The 13,444-nt window shown below is 39.8% G+C and overlaps 2 long non-coding RNA genes across 2 annotated transcripts in view; both read left to right on the forward strand.

Moving 5' to 3' along the window:
- Nucleotides 1-421: 421 nt before the first annotated feature.
- The window catches only part of LOC308189707, a 129,487-nt gene continuing 116,464 nt past the window's right edge, over nt 422-13,444 (forward strand). Inside the window, exon 1 of the long non-coding RNA XR_013946525.1 lies at nt 422-546. This is a non-coding gene — a long non-coding RNA (uncharacterized lncRNA). The remainder of the gene's footprint in view (nt 547-13,444) is intronic.
- LOC308189711 lies at nt 5,560-7,257 on the forward strand. The gene is made up of 2 exons (XR_013946531.1): nt 5,560-5,649; nt 6,377-7,257. It is a non-coding gene; the product is annotated as an uncharacterized lncRNA (long non-coding RNA).

Here is a 13,444-nt window from a genome sequence, read left to right on the forward strand (position 1 = left end):
GCACTTAGCATGGCGCCAACCCTGCCCCTCCCAGAAGCTTCCAGCTGATCCCAGCCGCAGCCTCCACTTCTCTCTTTCAAGGCATGCTTGCCACTACACAGTAGGTGGCAGACAGGCGAGCTGCCCCCCTGTGCTGCCTGTCATGTTGAGTCCCCGCTGTCCACAGCCGCACGCCAGGAATCCCAGCAGCATGCTGACTGTACCCCCCTCAGGCGTGTGGAGAAATGGGCGGCCATCTTCTGCCACCAGGGCAGCCTCTGGTGGCCTCTTCCTCTCACTGGGAGAAGAAGGTAATCACCTGGGCCAGGCTGAATTTCACACAGGTTTGGGAGATTAGTTCATACAGAAAGAAAAGTGAGTCAGCTCCAGCTGAATGCGGTTTCTAGAGCTCTAATTAGAACTGCATGCAGCTTATGAGGAGAGCTGCTAGGCACACAAGGTTATATAGGATTTCCTTTATGCAGGAGGTCTAGGTTGTGTGGTGCTCCGTCCTAGCGTTGTCGTTCATGCCTAAGTGGTGCAGTAAGGTGGCTTGGAAAAGAAACTGTGAGTAGCAGCTGCTGTTTTGGGGGTTAACATATGAGCCAGTTCATTTGGCAGGCTGGAATTAGGTTGTATTTCTTCAAATGTAGTTCATTATTGTAGTCAGCAGTTTCTTTAGTATCTTTGATTTGTGGTTTCGTGGTTGCTGTTACTGCAACTTTAGTGGTGATTTCAGGCTCTATGTGTGTCCTTTACTTTGTTACAAAACTTCTACTTTTTGCTCTTTGTATTTTAAATTTTGTCATTGCTGAGCTCTTGTGTTGCAAGGCAGAACCGTGCTCTAACTGCAGCCTGTAGACATACACGGCTGATAGTGTGTGACACTTTCCCTTTGTGTCTCCGGAGCTGTAGGGCAGCTCTGCTGTTCTTCTGTGTCTCTTCTCATTGCTCCTGAGCTCTGGAGCCTCTCTGTAAGGAGCCAAGAGGTGTGTGAATTTCAGTTTGAGCTAAAATCAGTGACAAAATGAGCTAGAGACATCTGGGAAATCACTGCCTGTCACCTTGTGAGCGGGCTGCACTGTGAATGCTAATACCTGTAAGCAAGTCAGCCTGGTAACTAGGTAATTTCTATTAATCTGTGTTACAATTCAGGATTCCTCTGTGCAAAGCCATGAAACTTAGGACAGAAAGGACATGTTCTGTTTCTGTCATTAACTGTTTGTGGGACTCCCTGTTACGTTTATATGCCTTTCTGTGACTTACAGTACCAATTTATTAGCTGGTTGTATTTGTTGGTCTCCTCAGAAGGTATGGTATAAGGTACATTCAATAAAGAGAGCTTGGAATTTACATTCTTATGAAGAACTTCTTTAGCTGTCCTCCAAGCCAACAGATCTATGCGATTTGTGCTGTGTGTTTCCTTGGTGCGACTGTAGCCCTATTTTTTGCATGCAACTATTCACACCATATAAACACTTGCTAGATGTGCAAGATTCAGAGCTTGGGCACAGCCCCTTCGAAAACGTATCCTACTGTGCTTTCCTTGAATGCTTCAAGACTCTTTCGTTGTTGTTTCCTAAATGATATGATGCTGCTTGGCCATTTGAAGTGGCAAAGTGCTTTCAAGCACAAAAGATGATGTTGGTTTTTCTTTTGTTTTAACTAAATTCTTTGAGAAGAGAAACATGAAGGAGGTAGCTTTGTGAGGTGAGTAAATGATAGCTAGCCCAGTTGTGGGCATGAGGAAATAAGCCTGTATGCACAAACACATGCAGGGTAATAGTCTACTTCAACAGTAGGTTCCCTTGCTAATTTGGAAAGCCATTCCAGCTCTGGCTTGATTCCATTTCAACATCAAGCTGTGAATAAGGAGGGCTTTTAAGTTGTCATTTTGTTAAAGCCAGCTTTTAAAACACAAGAAGAAGAGACATCAATTGCCAAAGCAAACAAAACTATGGAAATAAAAATCTTCTCCTTGATATGTAATTCAACAGTGACAGCCAATGTTACAAGGTTTTATTTGTTTTGTGTGTGTTTGTTATTGTAGTTTTTGGGGAGGGTTTAATGACTAGAAAGCTTGCTTTGACAGGGGAATTTGTTAAAGATGAGTATGCAGCAGGTGATTTGATTTTGGATAAAGTCAAAAGGGATGTAGTAGGTTAACTGTAAAAAGTAGTATTGCTGTATTAGTATTTATATTTTTCAGTACCTCAGGGAACTCTTTCTGGGGCTAAAATAACATGTTATTTTTCCCCCCATGTTATTTTCTCCAATCTGGAAATGAAATCCTACTAAAGCAGTGTATTTCAACACAAGTGTGACCCCCGATGCATTACAAAAGTCTGGCAGAAAAGGCCGCCCCACTTCTACATCAAAAACTTAAAATGAAATGAAGGAAACTTCTGAATTGTGACTGATCATCTAGAATTTTTTCTTAACTTTTACAAACACAATTTAGATGCTAACTTTCTCAGAACTAACTGATAACGTAATACAGTTGGTGTGTCTCCATGAATTATTCCATAACTGTGTAGGGCAAGGCTGGTGATTGTTCCATAATAACAGAAATTGTAGCTCTAACTCATATAAGTCATGTCAGTTTCATTAGCAATAATGGAAGTAGCCAAATGATCAGTTGAGAATGTGACCTATAGTTAACTGAACTAGTATTTGCATGATTATACTTTACTATTTCTTAATGGATGAACTGACAACTATATATATATAGTTGTAGCATGGTATATATGGATATACCATTAATTTCTTTCTTTCTTCAGACAGAGTAGTGTTTTCTCACTTGCTTTCCTGCTTGTAGGCTTTTAATGCTACAAGTGGACTTCCATTGAAAATAAGGGTTCAGGACTGTCCTTGTCCTTCTCAGTGAAGTGAGAGGGAGATGTCCACCTCTCTGAAGATAAATAATTCTCCATGTTTACTTCATATACACGTTACTTCACAGTGTCAACATATTCAATAAGATATGGTTCCTAGAAATAAAACACAAGGTAAAATACGGTTGGTATGTCTTCTGAGATGAAATTGATATATGAGTGCCTTTGAATCCCAAGGATCCTGCAGTATTTTTATAGGACACTCACTTTAATATAGAATCAATTTCTATACAAAACAAATAGCACATATTTGCCTGCCTATTTTAGAGCTATTAAGGAAGAGGAGCATATTAAGATTTATCCTCTTTACCAGTACCTAGCACACTTTCCACTAAAATTAATTTTCAGCTGTCTTTTTTTTCCCTTATGGGTGCAACCATACAAGTCTGTGTGGCATCAGACTAGATATCTCATTTTCACAGACCAATGTGAAATAATAAGCATTAGCTCTCTGCCAATCCATTTGTCATAGAGTGCATTTCTGGTTACTGTATGGAAGAGGATGGAAAAGTGATGTTAGGCTTGTATGTGATTTTGAAAAACATACATTTTTTGGAGTTAGTGTTGTTTTCACGGGAGTCTTTCACATAGAAATAAACAAACCCAGAAGAAAGGAGAAGAGCAGAAAGATGTGAGGCATCAGGAACTTGCTGGAGCTCTGTTCTCAGGTCATGGGAGGAGGCAGGTCTCTGCACCTTTGAAATTATAATTTAAAACTCCTGGCCTTATTGCAGCAACATAGTTAACATTAGAGAAATAATGAGGAATACCTTACATAAATCTGGCACATCCTTTTAATTTGGGGCAACTGAGACTGTTTAATGTGTAACGCATAGGAGTGTCTCCTGGATATTCCTGGGTACATGGGTTGAATAGGATGGCAATAGATGCTTGTTTGGTCCCTGAACCAATTCACTGGTGACAAGGACTATTGAGCATCTATAGTAAGCTTTGACTGCCACTTAAGTGTGGGCTGTGCACACTTGAACTTTAGGCAGTTATTAAGGGAGGAAGGAGATAAGGCAGGAACTCGTGGAATTTGAAGTAACCTTAAAGAGAGTTCGGGCTATGAAAGCAGATCTTGAATGATGCTTCAGTGCTATACCTGAAAGAGGCTGAAAAAGCACCCACGTGTCAGATTGAAGTCTGAGGAATGATACTCATCAGAAAAGCATGCCATGGTGTTGTTTAAAACACTACTCAGCTACAGCTAGCTGAACTCTGGGGGGTGTGATTTAAAACAAAACAAAAGCAAGTCCTTCCATCAGGTCAGCATGTGTTATGACTCCAAGCTGCTCTTAGGAGCAGTTTGTAGATGAGAGCTGGGTGTGTATTGCCGGCTGTGTAACTGCAGCCTTCTCTTTCAGCTATCAGTTTGTCTCCTGAGATTTATCTGGAAATTACAACTGGCATCAGGCTAGGCAGGAGCTGAAGGACAAATAGTTTCTATGGATAAAAATTAATAGTTCAAACTACCACAATTGTGACAAAAAAGGAGATGGTGGAGATGATGTGTTTTTGACTGCATTAAAAGCCAGTCCAGTAATGCACTCTAAGTGTGTCTAGTTTTTAGTATATGAACAGCAAGGCAATCTGAAACGGACTTGTAAGACCATATTGAAACAGAAGTATGGCTTCAGTCTTATACCAATTTAAATCAGACTTCCAAATATCTTGGAGGGTCAGAAAGCTGAAATATGTGGTTTTGGGGATAGAAAAAGAAAACCGGTTTATAGAAGCTGCTTGTTTCTCTCTCAAGGTCCTGCTGTCACAAACTCTTCTTTGTTTGCAGCAGCAGCTCTGATTTGAAGTGGATCTTTGTTCTTCCGGATTTCCTTCTAGTGGGTCGCAGTATATAAGCTTAATGTGGTACTATTTTTTTAATTGTCTGCTTGAGCAGACAATTAAAGTAAAACATTGTACAATGAAATTGCACTGCTGCAGAAATACAAGGTGTGTGGTGATAGGGAAGCAGCATTTGAAAGTCTCAATCATTCCAACATGAAATTGGTTCAGCAGAATGAATGAACCTGGGACGGCGTGGGAGGGAGCAGAGTCGGTGAGGTTCAGAGCCTGTGGTGGTAAGCACCCCCTTGCCAGGTAATTTACTGATTATAGCCAGGGCATTTTTCTTATTTCTGGGTATATTTTTACCTGCAGTTACCTTTTAAAAAGGTGTTGCCAACAGCTTCATTATTTCAGTCCCCTAAGTGCTGCAGAAAAGCACAAGGGGGGGGGGGGGGGGGGGAGTTCTGCAGTGCATATGGACTATTAATAACCTTTGCTAGTTCTGAAGACTAAGCAGTGCAAATAGCTGTCATTTATACCACCAACATATTGTCTTTCCTGGTGGAAATGTGGGAGATGAATGCATGATTGCCTTTGCTGGCTGAGTAGCATGCACACATGTGTAACTCGCATATCTAATTAGGATTTTAAGCAATCCTGGAAAAAAAAAAAGAAACAAAAGCATTTCTTCTCCTTTAAGCAACTTGGCTAATATTAATAACCTCTTAAAAAAAAAAAGGGGAAAAAACTTCTCAGATGCTTGCAACACTAACATTCATTTTTACTGAATCAGTGATGAGTTGCATTGCCCTTCCATCTCACCTTTAGGATAGCAGTAAATCTTGCTTGGCTAGTGAGCCAATATCATCTAAAAATAGACTGTGTCTGAGTGGGAAATGCATACAGCTCTGTTCTTGCAGCCTGCCTGTGAGACTTCTGTCAACCTGTATTAGATTCCAAATATTTGGGTAATTTCTCAGATGGAAGTGTGAGTACCCTTGCTTACATTATTTGGTATGTTTTTCTGTGGGGGCAGCAGTGGCCCAGGATCTGATAGACTTGGCTGAAAACAAAATTGGTCAGAGTGATAGGCAAAAGGATCCATTTTGTGCTGAAATTATGCTATTAAGACAATTCACAAAGCAGAGTCACCGCACAGGTATTTCTAGACCCTGCTTAAGAAAGTGCAAATTCTTCCTACAGCACTATGAATTTCTTGAAAGAGTCATCTTGCTCTATCTCTCTATTGATCTGTGTTTCTATCCCTTTGGTCAGATAGAGGGGACTTAAACTGAAGATTGCTAGTAAGGGAATTAACAAAAGAGCTACTTCAAGATTTCTGCTGTGGGTCTAGATAGTACAGAAAAGGAGATTTAACCCAGCAATGTCAGCTATTATACACCATTGGGTTGGTGCTATCCTTCACTGAGGAGGCAGATGTTAAGCTAGATTTTAGAGGGAAAGGCAGTGTGACTAGCAACTTTATTGTGCTTAGCAAGCTACAGTAATCTTACACATGCTGTAGAAAAATATAGTCATTAATGTGATGCTTGAACTTTTGAGTCTTTGAATACACTGTCAGCAGAGACTTTTTACTTTTTTTTATAGCCAAGATTCTGAGGTAATGTGCTTTGGTCACTTACGTGCAGGGCTGTTTATATTGTTCATCCTGGGAAACTGTGTTAAACTATAACTGTACTTGTTTATCTACTTAGATAAAAGAAAAGGTATAGTACTGCACAGACACGGCCAGATTCTTCCTGCTATCTCTGCATCAAACATCAGCAAGCTGATGGATTTGCACTGTAGTGTGTTGTCCTCTGGGTCTCTTTCCAGTTCTGGGATCTATGGCTTGGTACTGCACTGCCCAGCAGGTACAGCTCAGGAACGATGTGAAGTAATAATTTGACCAGTTTGGGCTGAAGAGGATGTTGTGACCTGGTACCAGTTTATGGAAACATGAAGGGTGTGTTGTTCTCACTTCAGTTTGGCATGAACACAAATCACACCAAACATTCGAAGCCACAGTCTTCTCCAAATGCAGAGGACGTGCTACTAATGTGTAATATATGCTGCTATCACATATAGTAATTAATATACATTACTAATTAACATTACTGATTGGAAACAGAAGAGCCTGTTACTTCTAAGCTAAATTCGAAGGCATTAGGTGATTCTGCTTACTAAGTTGCATTAAACTGTTGCTCTTTTTAATAGCATTACAAGTATTTGTTTGATACTTTCCACTTCTTAAAGAAAAAAGTGCAAGTAGGTCAGTAATATTTCTTCCTACAAAAATACTGTTAAGGAAGTACCTTCTTCTGACATTGAGAGACTTAGTATTGTAGCTCTGGAAGGACATACTGCCAGTTAACAAGCAATCTATCTCAGACATACCTTACATAACATAAATTATAATATCTTCCTGACAATGATGTAGTTCAGCTTTTCTTGCTTTAACATGCAGATGATGTTATTATTAAGATAGTGGTATATAGACTAGATGTTCTGAGTGTAAGTTTTATAAAAACAACCTGTTCTTTCCAACATTCCCAGTACTTTTAGAAATTAAAATTAATGCATGTTGTTCCCCATATGCTGTGGTGGTTGCTTTTTTGTCTGGTGGTTGTTTTCATTTTATTTCGTAACTCCTATAATGTTGAAAATCCTGAAATAAGAACAATTCCTAGGTCCTGTTTGTGAATGTCATTGATGTACTAATGATCCAAACCTGTGAAATATTAAATACATTTTAAAATCAATCTTGATTCAGGAAAGCACTTAAGCATATGCTTAGTTACAAGTGAAAACATCAGTTCCATTTACCTCAAACCAATCTTACACGTTCTCCATGACTAAAAACATGCTTTTAATAATTGCAATTATTCTGCAAAGTTCATTCTGCTTGGAGAACTTGGGATTCCTCTGGTTCTCTTCCTTGTAAACATTAGCATATTGAATTCCCTGGGATTTAAGAATGAGCACAAACAGATACCTTTGAATGGGACTGGGTTTATTAGGAGTTACGAGCCAAGAAAGCTTTTCCTGTCATAGCTCATTGCCAAAGATATGATGGAGATGCTTCTTCCACAGCACACCCCTGATGACGCAGGAGGCAAGGCACTCGTGGATCTCCATCCAAATCTGCTTCTGAGTAGGGTGTAGATGCTGAGCCAAGCTACTTCTATGTTACCTTAGAAGTCAGTGGGCTGGGCCATAAGAAAGTGGAAAAATGTACCTCAGAGCACTTCATCAGCCCCTTGTCTGCCTCCTTTTTGTGAAACTTAGAGCTGATTCTCTGATAGAGGGGGGCAGATATGAATAGAATATTTTCCTCTATCTTTGTCCCCCTCCCCTTTTGAAATGGTAAAAATACTCTGACAGGACTTTTGATCTTGAAAATAAAACAACTGCTGTGCTTACTTTCAGAGATTACTGGCTTTTTAGGTTAAAAATTAAATTACGTAGCATTTAAAAACTTCAGCCCTAGTATGCTGTGGTACAAGTCATCCATTCTCCTTTAGCATCCCAAATCAGAGTTGGTCTGAGCTAGTCTTACCTGGCAGGTGCAGAGGCACCTGTTTATCTCCTTTGGTTACAAAGAGAGCCTTGGGAAACTACTGTGCATTTGGAAGTCAGGGTTGAGGTACCTAAATTTGGCTCAGATCCTACCTTAAAGTAATCAGAGAAAGGACTGTTTCCTTTTGGTGTCTTGGAAGAAGAAACGGGTTGTGGAACCACAAATGGTTTTCTATTCTATCTGTGTTTAGCTTCCATTTTTTTTTCCTCCTGTAAACTGCTTCCAGAAGGTGGTATTTGTTGCTACTTGGAAGAGGGAAGAAGGGAACAAGGGGCAGGCCAGTGAGAACAACTCTGCAGGGCAGCAGCTTGGTTACCTTTCGTGATTGGGTTGTAGTTAGGGATCCATCAGCATTCTTGTTTCCTTGTATCATTTTGATTTGGCCTTGGAAAATAATTGCATGCACAGTAAACTTTAGCTACAATTATGAAACAACCCATTTGAATCCTGCGGACCAGATCAAGCATATAATATTCCCATAAAGGCAATCTAAGCAGGAGGGTCATCTGAATGAAGGACAATCCTGTTGGAAGTACTTTCTGAGTGCAGCTGTAGAACTTGCTCCTATTGCTCTAAGCCTGAAGGACAAAGTGAGAAGACGTGGCTGTGGCTTTCCCAAGACTCCTGTCTGAGACGAGGGAGTTGTAGCAAACCACACCACAGGCATTAGGCTTCTCTGCTTTCTGCCAGTCAGCAAAAGTTACCTACAGTGAGCTTAAGAGTACACATGTAAAAAAAACTACACCTTTGCATTTCCTCCTCTCGTGTTGCTCAGCATATATCTGGGCAGATCTCAGTGTTGTAATAGCGGGGTGATTTGTTTGTACTGTGCCTCTTCCATGAGCAAACAAATGGTTTGGATCTCCAGGGGTCTAACAGCTTTCACTGAGGGCAAAATCCGTGTCCCTTGATTTGCCTCAAAAGGCAGAATTCTTTTTATTGAAGGTAGGAAAAGCCTGTCAGTTTTTCAAATAAAATGAAGCCCCACAAAGTGTTAGGGAATCAGGGGTGTTCTTTTTCTTTTGTTGGGGGAAATTGTTTTTTTTTTTTTTAATCCCCCTTCAGGGCACTCATAGCACAGGTTATTAGCTTTGCATTTTAGCCACTAGGTGGAGAAAGCAAGCCTTCTACTGTAATTTAATAGCATTAATAGGAGAATGCTATTCTGACCTAAATTCCAAAGATATTTTGGAGTAGAAAAGTTCCTTCTCCTCTGCAGTACTTCAGAGGATAGAGTAGCAGTGGAGAGTGACTAGCTGAAACCTCACTGGAATGAATTTTAAGAAAATATGATACAAGATCAACTTTAAATGTAAAAGTGTACCAAAGCCAGCCTCAGTGAGTCATCTGCAATGTAATTCATTTGCTTCTGATGCCTGCCTTACTAGGAGTAAGGAGTAGGGCTGCCACTGTGAGAAGGTTGCACGCAGAGGGCGTGTTCCCTTGGAGATGTGATCGCTTGTCACATCCCGCATCTTCATCGGGATAGAGAGGAAAAGGATGACTCTCTACAGACAGCCTGCGATGGCACTTTTGTTTGGGGGTGAGATCGGAGTCGTCATTTTAACACTCCTGAGCACATGGGTGGAGTGTACCAGTCTCAGCTGCGGGGTTTGGAAGAGATTCACCGCAGCACGGCTCAGTAAATAGAGGCTTCTGATTCTGTGCTCCAATTTGTCATGGGTCAAAGTCGACTCTGATTCTCTTGTCTTTCAGTGCATTTTCTTGACTACGTAAACATGTTAAGAGGGATGGTGGGGCTGAAACCTATTGCAAATGAGGTCTGAAGAAATTAGAATATTGCTGGTTTGTAATTGTCAAATGGAATCACTGCAACATTCTTTCCTTTGTATGTATGGTCCTGAATTTTGTCCGTATTCGGATAATATCCTTCCAACCTGCCCTGCCACCCCAATACGTGAGGACTGTTTTGCTTGCCTTTATTACAGAGACTTTTCATGGTCTAATTATGAATGCGAGTGTTCCTGGGGCAACAGCTACAACTTTTTCCTCAGCATGTGTTCCCATTAAAGGAGGAGTAGGCATTTCTGCCACTGAACTTCCTGAAATCCTCCTGTGGGGAGCACATTTTTTTCTGTGCTGGAGGATTGACAGAATTATTTTCCAACCATAACCACTGGAAAAACATGACAAATCATTGGCTTCCCCTACCCCTTCCTAATCACACCACAGTCATGCTGCCTGATTTGGGGAGTGAGTTGACTGTCTCATAGCATCATCTCTTCCAGAGGAAGAGGCTTCAGGTGCTTTTTTCTTTTTTGCTTCCAACCTATTCTTTTGATGTCTGTTTTCTCATAATAAGATAGCACTGTGGTTTGTGTTGGCTTCTGCAGGTAATATCTGCAGCCAATTGGCTTCCTAAACTGTAGACATGGCTACAGCACCTTGCACCTAGAATCATGAAAATATACCTGTGTTTAATCCTAGACTAGGCTCAACAACAACCACAATCAATTTCTGAAGATTAGCCCTGTCCAGTGTAGTAAAATGCTTCATGTAAATTGTCCTAAAGTGAATTCAGGAATGGTGCATCTTGACCAGTGAAGTGGTAGTCCGAACTATTTTTTCCAAGTCATTTACAGTCTTTCCATCCATTTTGATCTTGCACGTTGGATGAAATGAGAACTTTCCTGTCTAAGATGCTGCATGGGTAACTCGTTTCACAGCATCTAGTATGATGAATTCCTGCAGGTGAAAGACAACATTAAGATAATGAAATCTATATAGAGAGTAAAATAAATTAACTGGTGCTATGTTTATAAACAGCTTTAAAGCTAAGAAAAGGACCTCTTTAGATGTCAGTTTCATTGATCATTGCAGTTATTTGTGGGTTTCCATCCCAATTAAATCTTTCCATAACAGAGTTGCATAAAAACATTTAAAACCATAAGGATCTTATTCTAAGATGTTCATTCATGTAGCTCATCAAATGATGCCTGCAAACTGTTTGGCTTCAGGTTTTCATTCATGGTCACTTTCAAATGACTTTCATTAAATTTATTTGAGGATTTTTTTTAATTGGCCTCTATACAGTTAAAAGGATGAGTTTGATTTTTATGTAGATGATCAAGGTTAAAACTGAGTTCCACTTTTTTTACTTTAGTTATCCTGTCTGTGTCTGCTCTTTGGTCTTTTTGGTTTTCACATACTTTCTTACAAAGCAGGAAAAAAAGACAAAATGCTGGTATCTCACTCAATTTAAACTCTTTAAATCAAGTTGTCAACTTTTTTTGTAAACTATAAATTATTTCTTTCTACCATAGCAAATACTGTACTGATAAATTTTAAACCTTATCAACAGATTACAGTTGTAATAAGTAATTTCAGTTATATAAAGAAGCTCTGTAGAAAGGAAGGAAGAAGTCTGCTTTGTTTTCCATCTCAGTGACAGGCAAGACGAGAAGTAGTGGGCTTAGATTTCTGTGCGAGTCCTCTTCCAACAGCGCAGAATGCTGACTTGAAGAGCAGGTGAGAACTGGGACTGGCTAGGGGAGATGTGGTTTTGACTACAGTCTCAAGAGGTATTTGGTGGGAATGACTTAATCTAAATATTAGACATTCTGTCTATTTGCTGGTCTCTGCAACTGTAGAAACCTGAAATATCTGAAGAAGAGTACTCAGATCTGAATGTATCAGATGAATGTAATGTTAACTCTTGTAACTTAGTCTTTTGCAAACCTGTGTTTCAGGCGCAAGATACTCATGAGTACCCAGGGGGAAGAGGGGTAGAACTCCCAAGAGCCCAAATATTCTGAGTACTTCTTCCAAAAAGAGACAGAGTAATCAAGCGTTTCACTGTTACACTACTATATCTCCCAGAGACAAGAATGCATCTACAAGATCTCAAAGATCTCGTTCTCCATAAATATAAATGATAAAAGAATATGATGGCAGGCCTTAAAATTGCAAATGAAGAGTAAATTTTAAATTTAACCAATACGTGATGTATATTGCTTTCAGGGCTGCCTTCTTGATCTCGCCTAGTTTAAAAACAAAACAGACAAAAAAAACTTTTCCAGGAAAATGTTTTTGCCAGACTTATGTGCTACATTGCTAATGACTATACATATGCCAACAGTGAGGTTAGCTGAGAAGAACTGGCTGAAAACAATAAATATTAAATATATTACTGACCTCTGTAAGGTCATTCCTATTTATTAACAGACTAAATCCAGTGAGCAGTAGAAGACTATTGGAAGTTGTTTTAGTGTGCCATACTAATGCTAACTCTTATAACTTATATCACTGTAGTGTCTGAGATGTCATTATGGAATAAAATTGCATACTTCCAAATGTTAAAAGCACCAATTTTAGTGTTGCATCTTAGATAACACATAGCAAATGCAAACAAGGAAGACAAGTATGGGCAATAAAGTGTAAATCAGTATTTCCTTGTGAGTGACAGCTAAGCTGAAGTTAAGCTGTGATTTGCCTTTTAAAAAAAAAGTGAAGAGAGATAGCTTGGATTTGTTTCTCTGGAGTAAGAAAATCAGGGAAGGGATTAAAGGAGATACAGAACATGAGATGAACAAAAAGATGAGCTAAGAAAATGCACTCATAAGAGGAGGTCAAGATTGTATTTAATGTGTTTGGAGGAAGACTTGTTGCAGAAAGTGTGATGGGATGCAAGAGAAACTTAGCTAGCATTTTAAGTAGGTGGTCAGAACAGGGACTACCACATCTTAGATTCTGCGGAGAGAAACTCATTATTGGTCATCGTTTTCAAAATGAGTTTCAAACAGATGTACTTTGAATATTAATAAGCACGTGCCTAATTTGAAACGTCTGCATTTTTAGTTCAGTCTTTTGATGCTTGTCCATTTAAATGGACAAAAGAAAAACAAAATCCAGGCTTTTGATTAATAGTGTTAAGGGTTTCTACCTCAGTTGTGTTTGTGGCGGAGAACATTCCAGCTAAATCCGTATCATTGTGTGGGAAATAGCAGCCATTTCACTTGTCCAGATTACAAGTGTAGCTTTGTATTCCCACATGATTGCAGGCTTCCCTGGACAATCGGGCAGTGTTTCAGACTGGCTGGCAGCAGGCGGTCAGAATTCAGATTTTAAAACCTGCTTTCTGTCTTTATCCAGACAGGCTACTTTTTCAAGCCCTTTCAGGGGGCTCTTTCTCAACAGGACAATGTTATGCAAGGTTGCACGGAAATAAACTTCAGCAGTGGCA

Source organism: Anser brachyrhynchus (assembly GCF_964034855.1).
Source record: "Anser brachyrhynchus genome assembly, chromosome: 2".
Taxonomy (NCBI): domain Eukaryota; kingdom Metazoa; phylum Chordata; class Aves; order Anseriformes; family Anatidae; genus Anser; species Anser brachyrhynchus.